The following is a 9,589-nucleotide window of genomic DNA, read 5'->3' on the forward strand; positions in this document are numbered from 1 at the left end:
TCCCTCTAGTATATCCCAATCCGATTCTGTCAAAGAAAGGTGTTTGATGAGAAAGGACTTCATCAAGCTTCTTGGAGGAAACTCGCTCTACTTTAGCATTGGCTTGAAGCACCTCAAGCTCAAGAAATTTTATCTTTGAGTAAGCTTTGGTCAGTTTTTTATTCAGCGTCTCCATTTCACATTTGGTCTCCTTGTATCGCACTAGAAGATTTCTATAATCTTCCTCTGCCCTCTTCATCTTTTTAATGTCTGCGTTAGCCACTTTTACATATTTACCGGTCTTCTCAAGGAGTGAATTGTAGGTCTCTTGCAGTCCCACTATTCCTTCATCTTCCTCATCATCAGATTCCTCTACTATCCCTATTGACTTCAATTCAATGTGCCCACCAAGTTCTTCCACTAGCACACTCAAATCATCTAAAGATTCCACAGAAGCAATAGTCATGAATGCAGATAAGTTTCCCTCTCTGTCACAGCTTTCATCTAAATCTGAATTAGAGGAGTCTGAATCACTAAGAGTAATGGCATACACCTTGCCCTTCCCTCTTAGATAGTTGGGACACTCCTTCTTGAGATGTTCATGGTCATTACATTCATAACACACAATGCCTTGAGGGGATTGAGAATTCTTCCCATCTTTCTTCTTAAACTCCTTCCTATCACCTTTGGAGGATGAATACTTCTCTCTGCTGAACGATTTCCCACTGTTCTTTATCTTCAGAAATTTTCAGAAGTTCTTTGCCAAGAATGCTACCTCCTTTTCCACATTATCTTCTTCGGAGAAATCATCCATTCTCTCGATGATGGTTTTAAGAGTAAGAGATTTGCTCGACTTATGAGAAGGCAATCCCAACTCATATGTTTAAAGAGATCCAATGAGCTCTTGGATTTTGATCTCATTCAAATCTTTACTTTCCTCTATAATTGTGACTTGCTCAAAAGCTCTCTGGAAATGATTGAAGGATTTTCCTCACTATCTTTGAGTCCTCCGTCTTTTCACCCAAGTTGAACTTGCCAATAACCACCTCATTCAACTTATTATGGAATTAGTCGAATGACTCGTCTTCACTCATTTTCAACTCTTTAAATCGAGTGGTTAGCATCTGCAACTTAGTATCCTTCACCTTCTTCGTGCCTTCACAGGTGGTCTCCAATATCTCCTACACTTCCTTAGCAACTGTTATGTGTGAAATCCTGTGAAACTCATCTGGAAAAACACCACAAAAAATTGCATTCAAAACTTTATTGCTAGCGTTAGCTGCCGCAAGTGCTGCCTTATCCCAAATGGATTTAGCAGCCTCCGGCCTAGTCCATCCTACTTCTACTGCATCCCAAAAAATATCATCAATTGAACACAAGAAAGCCCTCATCCGGACTTTCCAAAAGTCATAGTTGCTACCATCAAACTATGGTAGAACATTTAAAGATTGAGACCGGTCTATCTCAAACGGGGTTAAGAATCGCACTAAGGTAATTAAACCACAGCTAGTGCACCCACTCTGATACCAATTGAATGCTCGAAAATGCGTTGAAAACACAAGAGCTATTTAGACTCCCAAATTAAAGTTACGGCTCGATAGATTTTACTCTAACTTAATACTAAGGGCGGAATAAAGTAAATGCGAGTGGATAAACAAACAAGCTACTCTAACCTAAATCATTATAACGTAACAGTAAAATGAAAGGTAAAAGAGTAGGAAAGAAGAATGCAAATACAAGATAACACTTTATCGAAGAGGAAACTGAAGAACTCGGCAAAAAATCTCTCTACCACCCTCCAAGCGGTAATCAATCCACTAGACAATCAGTTGGGATACATGGGTTAGTAAAAGACCCTCAAAGCCTAATCTACTCGATGTACCTAAGCCCTCCAAGCTCCTACTCTAACAAGGCTTCTAGGAATCGTGTCTTATCTAATTCTCTGGATCCCATAATACGCCCGATTGCATCTGCCAAAGCCTGGCTTCTTCTAATGCTTCCCAGCAACACCAAAACCTCACTAAACACTCTAAAAGGGTGTGGTAAGTGTTTAGGCTATCAACCTCTCAATGGTATTGAAATGGAGAGGTAGGAGTTGAGGAAAATTCACAAGCAATTGTGTAGAGAAATGTGGGTATAACAATCTCTAACTTTCAAGGTTTGTGGCTAGGTTTTCTCTCAAAAGCACTCTTCAACATCTGTGGGTAATGTGGGTATAAATAGTGTAGGCACAGAAAATGTGTATCAGAAATGATAGTCTGGCAAAACAGAATGTTTCGCGGGTGTCTTGCGTGAAGGCCTTACCTGTGAGCTACTCGCAAAACATAGCTATCTCCATCATGTACTGACTCTTCGCATTCCAGTCATGTGCAAGGCATGTGCTTTACTTCGCGAGATGCTTAGTCGCAAGCTACCCACAAAAACAGCTTTAGTCTTCATGCCTTGAGTCTTCACACACACACACACACAAACTCTCTCTCTCTCTCTCTCTCTCTCTCTCTCTCTCTCTCTCAACCCTTACAATGAAATCCCACAAATAATACAGGGCATAAAAGATTAAAAACAATTACAATCAAATTTGGCACAAAATAAAAGTCAACAAAACATATAGTTGTAAATTACAACTTTACATGTGTGATTGAAAGAGAGAGAAACATCAGATATTTTAAATTAAAATAATATTTTTTGTGTTTACATCTCCTGCTACATTGGTTCTATATCCAAGAACCAACTGTTCACATGTTGTAAAAAATTATAGAAAGTCATACCCTGATAAAGCATGTTTTTGAGGTTTTGGTTGTAAGATAACAACTGCTAGCGCTCTTATTGTACCATTATTATTGAAGGAAAAATTTTCAGATTAAAAAAATATACTATTATCTATTAAAAATTTATAAAGTGTTTTATGTATATAAGATAATAGATACATAAAAATTGACTCACAAGTCACAATACATGATCTTTCACAATAATTGAAATTGATTTTTCTCATATCACTTCATTTCTTAATTAAGTCTTTTTTATAATCTTCTACTAAAACAAGTTTAAAATTTCTCACCACTTCAGCTTAAAGCAGTAGGCCTATAGTCGATGGCCCAATGAGTCGTTATATAACATTTCAAATATATTGTTATATTTTTGACACTTTTATATTGAGTTAATCTCACAGTTTATTTTAAGTACATTGAGTAATTTCTTGAATTGTAACCAAAATAGTAGTACTCTTCATCCACTTAGTCATCCCTTATATGGCATGAAGAGGAAGCATTTCTTTTCCGTGTGGGACTTGAAGCCAAAAAAGATTACAAAGTGTAACTCTTGGTCTTGAGGCAAAAATGTCCCCACAAATACTTTGATTAATCTCTTCAATTAATTTTTATTTAATATGAATTGATTATCTTTATTTATTATATATATTTTTATTAATATGGACTAATATTTTTTAGATTAATTTTGTTTTTGATCATAACCTTGCCCCTCCTCTAAACTAAAATCTTGGCTTCGCTACTGATTTTGATAGTTCAAAGGATAAAATGTAAAATGAGGTATAGTTTAGAGCGAAAAAATTATAATTTCTTCTATAAATTCTTAATAAGATTAATTAGAACAAACGTATGAGAAATAATGAAGTATTACAGCATCAAAAATACATCATGTAATTATTTTTTTTTTAAATAAAAATGATATCATGTAAGTAATCTGAGTATAAATAAACAAAAAAGTGCCCAGTAATAACTACAATCATTAAGGTAACAAAGTAATAATACAAGGCTAAATTAATAAAGGCGAAAATACTCTTTTGATCCCAACATTTTGGGTTATTTCTCATTTTGGTCCCTACTATTTTGAGGTAACCTATTTTTGTCCCTGAAAAAATTGAAAATTGTTACCAATTTGCTCTATGCTATTATCTCGGTAACAAAAATATCCTACATGACAAACAGAGTGTCTTGCTTATTGACATAACGTTGACGTGACTATTAAAATATTATTAAAAAAAATTATCTAGCCATTTAAAAGTGCCACATCAGCATTTTAATTAAAAAAAATTAATTCCTCAATTTTAATTTTAATTGAAAAATAAATAAATAAATTACTTTTTCAATTTTAAAGATTGAGAAAAAAATTTGTACTAACTTTCTCAACTATTTTGTATTGGTTTTAATTCCGTACTAAATTTGATTGTAATTTTGTTCAATCTTCTGTACCCTGTATTTTATATGGGATTTCATTGTAAGGATTGTGTGTGTGAGAGAGAGTATGAAGACTCAAGAAAAATTGAAGATCAAAGAAGTTTTCGTGGGTAGCTCGTAAGAAGCCCTCCCGCAAAGTGAAGCATGTGCTCAGCACATGACTGGAATGTGAAGAGTCATAACAGATGGTGACAGCTAGTTTTCGCGAGTGTCTCACAAGTAAAGCTTTCCCGTGAGATTCCCGTGAAACATTCTATTTTGCCAATTTGTCATATCTAATACACCAAGTCTTTACCCACACTATATATACCCACATTACCCACATATTGAGAGAAGTGTTTTTTCAAAGAGAAAACCCTATCCATTAGCCTTGAGAGTGAAAGATTGTCATACCCACACTCTTTTACACAATCTATTATGGTTTTCCTCAACTCCTACCTTTCCATTTCCAAATCCTTGAGAGGTTGATAGTCCAAACACTTACCACATCCATCCTGAGTGTAAAGTGAAGTTTTGGTGCTGGTGGGAAGTATTGGAAGAAGCCATTTGTTTGGTGGATGCAATCGGGCTAAATTACGTGATCCGGAAAGCTAGAAAAGACAAGACTTCGTTAAGTCAGTTGGTAGCAGGAGCTTGGAGGGCTCGAGTACATGGGGTAGACTAGGTTCGGAGAGTCTTTTGTTATTCATGTACTCTAACTTATTCTCTAGTGAATTGATTTACTGCTTGGAGGGCCGGAGAGGTTTTTCACTGAGTTCTTCGATTTCCTCTTCGATAACACATCGGCATGTTATCTTGTGTTTGCATTCTTCTTTGCTACTCTTTTAGCTTTCATTTTACTGCTGTGATTTGATGAATATGGCTTAGAGTAGTTATATTGTTTATCCGCTCGCATTTACTCTATTCCGTACTTAGTTTAAGTTAGAATAAAATCAACCGAGCCGTAATTTTAATTTAAGGGTCTAAACAGCTCTTCTATTTTCACACAAATTCGAGCTTTTAGAAATCAAACACAACATCACAAAAATTAAAGTGATCAACCTTTAAATTTATCAATAGCCATAATGCTACACATTTTAGTCATTATAGTCATAGTGCCATACTTTAGTTAGTTTTCATTTTCCTATCTCTCCATCTCTCTCGTCTAAAGCTTTCTCTCTCCTATGATGCACCAACGTGGCAAAATGGGCGCCATCCCGCGTCCGACGCACCAATTTGCCCCTTTTTTTTTTCAATTCACGCCAACATGCGCCAATTCGAGCCGATTCGCATTGATTCCGACCGATTCAACTCCGATTCCGTTCGTAATCAAAAGAAACCAGTCGATTCAACGCTAATTCCAGCCGAAATTTACTGAAACTGGCCGAAATTGGCCAAAATCATGGCCGAAATACATGTAAAAAATAATAATAAAAATGAACTTGTGGGTTGTATTCTAATTTATGAATATCATCTTTTAGTTATTATCTACTATTACTCTTAAATTGATATATATTTACAATTATATGAAAAAGTATGCTTAATAATATATAGAAAATATAAATAAAAATATTTTAAATAATTTTTTAATTGCCGCACCCGCACCCTACTTTTTCAAAAATTGTCGAGTCTTGTACCTACACCCAAATCAGGAAACGCACACGTGCTTCATAGTCTCTCTCTCATATCAAAATCTCTATCTTTCAACTTTCTCTCACTTCTTGTTGGGATAGGCTTTTAGGATATGGCTTTGATCAGGTTTGAGAGATAGAGATAGAGAGAGAGAGAGAGGCTGAGATCGGTGGTAGTGGTTGTGAAGCGGTGGTCAGTCCAGTGGAGGGTGAGGGTCGATTGTTGGTTGGGTTTGTTGTTGGTGTGGGTTGCGGTAGCTTGATGTGTCCATTGGTGACCGATCGGTGGTGGTGGACTGTCTACCATGACTTTGAGGTTTCTGGTGATGGGTGCTTTGATCTGTTCATGTGGGTTTGGCTTCTCAGTTGGATATGTTTGTACCGAGAAATTGAAAGAATTGGTTGGGTTTTCATTTCATTATGTTTATATCAAGAAATTGAAAGAATCGGATGGACTTTGGATTTCATTTGAAAGAATTGATTTGTATAGGGAGATTGAAAGTGTGTATTGTTGAAGACCTTTATGCTTTGAATTTTTTATTTGTAAATTTGTTGAAGATCTTTGTACTTGTGCATGTTCTATGTGTTTCCTTGTTGGGTTTATGGGTTTATTTGTTAGGTTCAATTTGCATCAAGCTTTGGTTTAATTTGATAGAGGTTTTGGATTGCAAAGTCTTTTCTGGGTTTCAATGTTTTGGTTTCCTAGGTTTATGGGTTTATTTCTTGGGTTTGATTTGCTTGAGGATTTGTTTTAATTTGCTGGAGGTTTTAGATTGCCCGGTTTTTTTGGGTTTCAGTGTTTTGGTCATTTGATGGGTTTGGTTACTAAGAAAATGCAAGAATAAAAAAGAAAATCTTGATTTTTAAATTTTCTAGGCAACCAAACATGTTATTTGGATAAGAACATGAACAATAAAGTTCTTTAGAAGAACGTGAACAATGAAAAGTCATGTTGGGGAAGAATATGAAATCTTCCAAAATAATAATGAAAATATTTTTTTTCTAATTTAATTATTTTATTTTATTTGTTAAAAAATCAGAAGTTTAGAATTATGTTATTATTATTTTTTTTTACATAGATTTTTCATTAATAAAATCCTGATGTGGCATTTTTAAATACCCAAATAATTTTTTTTAATATTATTTTAACGGCCACGTCAGGGTTATGTTAGCAAGCAGGGCACTTCGTCTGCCACATAGGATTTTCCATTACTGAGATGATGACATGGACTAAAATGGTAATAGTATTCATTTTTTAGGGACTAAAATAGGTGTTTCAAAAAGTAGGGATCAAAATTAGAATTGATTCAAAATGTAGGGACCAAAGGTGCATTTCTACCATTAATAAGGGAATAGTTATATATGTTTACACTTCATTTGTTCCGATGAAAACCTATTATGAAGATAGTTTTCTGTGTGTTTTTTTTTTTTTTTTTTTTTTAGCATTAGAAAAAATAAATCAAAAGAAAATTATTATTGGTCAACATTTTTTTTTTTTTTTTTTTTTTAGCATTAGAAAAAATAAATCAAAAGAAAATTATTATTGGTCAACAAAAAATTCTACTAAAAATATAACTTATTTTTAGAGATTATTTTCAAAAAAAACAACTCTATTTAATGTCACGCTATATAAAGAAAGTTAAGAAGAAATATGTAAATTATTAATAACTACTCTGATCACCGCACACCCTTGGTATAATGGTCACTCCATAAATATAAGTGCTAGTGGAGTGTAGATAGTAAAGGTTAGAGTTAAAGTTTCCAGGAGGGAGTTTTCACAAACATATACACTTAGATTTAGTTAAAGTAGAATTTATATCTTGTATCAAAAATAAAAATAAAAAATAAAATAAAAATCTACTCTCTCTCACTTTGAGCCTACTACTAAATATGGAAAATGAGATAATTTTTTTAAAAAATATACTTTAAAAAATCAATCAATTTTTTTAAAAAAATTAATGTGAAAACAAACCGATCATAAAAAAAAATTAAATAAAAAAAAAACCATAGAAAGTATTGAAGTACTAAAGCTAAACCAATACCATTAACCATGGATGACAATTATAAAAAGTAAAAGGTAGAAGAATCATGGATTACACTACTGACTAAACGACCCTCAAATCCTCCAGTACCCCTATGATCTTTCATTTCAGATGCTAATTCTAGAGACTTATTATGTTATCAAAGTCTCCAACGGCTGCTGCTGAGTCATACCCTTCCGAGGGTTCAAATTGGACCGCAGGAGGGGATGGATAAAGGAATTATTCCTATCTCATAGAAAGTGCCCCGTAGGGCCTTAAAGGGGATCTTACCTAGGGTGGAGATTTAAGAAAGAAAGGAAGTAATCCGTCTCCCCTTGAATGGTAGCCCTTGTGGGGATTAAAGAGATATCGCTACAGGGTAGGAGTTAAGGGGGGAGTAGTCATCCGAAAGAAATGGAAAATCGGCTGTTTTCAGAGAATCAGGACCATTCGGCGAAGAGGTAGTGGGAAATTAGTACCATCGGGGAATGAGTAGTGATTTAGCCCATTACTCTTTACACTTGAGGTGCAAGATGTCACATGAGGTAACGTACATCTAATGAAAGTATTTTCGAAGGGAAAGGAAATGCCCACTTTTTCTTTCCTACAGTAGAGGAAGGGTACTTAACTCAACTAAAAGGAGGAAGGGACCATGCGGAGTAGTACGGAAGGGGGGGCCTCTTCAGAGGTAGTGAAACCCTTTATTTCAATGAGGCAAGAGAGGCAATGAGAATTGTTTTAGGACCACATACCTTATTTGATTGAGACCTCGAGGGAGAAGCGAAAGGAAGAAGCTTGATTTCCTGTGTATTCCCGGGGGGCTACATAAAGAGATGGATTTATTCCCATAAGCTCAATTGATTGCTTAATTCCCAGTCTTTTCGTTCAATTCAATCTCCACTATAGGCAACAACGGATTTAAAGATAAACTACGGCTACAGCGACTTCGCTCGTTGCTTTTTGGCCGTATCTTGCGGCTCCCCATAAATGCTCGGTTTGACCAGTAAGATCAGTACATATCGGTTATTTCCTAAGATTGCCTTCACTGGTTGAACTAGACGCTTTTATTTGCAGTCTCTAACTCCGATAATATTCAATCCGGGTGAAGGGATTTTCTTATTTTGATTGGATGAGTCGCCCCTCGAGGCAGATAACCTTCGTTCTGGTGCTGCTTGCCCAAATCAGGCTTTTCTAAAAAAGGGGTTAAGGTGAATTGTTGAAAATCCAAGCTCTTATAGAAGATTTGTGAGTAGACTCTTGTATCTTACAATCACAAGACCTGATATAACTTTGTTGTTCATAAATTGAGTCAATTTATGTCAAAGCCCGGAAACCACATCAGGCTGCAGCAATAGGGTGTTGCAGTACCTCAAAGGTAGTCCAGAACAAGGATTATTATTCTCGAGTGCATCTGAATTACATCTTAAAGGCTTTGTTGATTTAGATTGGGCTGCTTGCCTTGATACGAGAGAGGTCAGTGACTGGTTATTGCATGTTCTGGAGATTCATTAGTTTCTTGGAAGTCTAAGAAGCAGAACACAGTAATAGGTCATCTGCAGAGGCTGAATATCGTTCTATGGCAGTAGCAGTGTGTGAGATTGTGTGGATTCTTAGTTTACTAAGAGATATACAAGTTGATCACTCTAAGGCTGCTTACTATTCAGTGATAGTCAATCTGCTCTCCACATTGCAGCCAATCCAGTGTTCCACGAGCGCACAAAACACATAGAGATTGACTGCCATGTTGTGAGAGACAAAAGGTTCAAGGTTCAAGTGTAATAAGGTT

This window comes from Quercus suber, unplaced genomic scaffold (genome assembly GCF_002906115.3).
Source record: "Quercus suber isolate HL8 unplaced genomic scaffold, Cork oak 2.0 scaffold_149, whole genome shotgun sequence".
NCBI lineage: Eukaryota > Viridiplantae > Streptophyta > Magnoliopsida > Fagales > Fagaceae > Quercus > Quercus suber.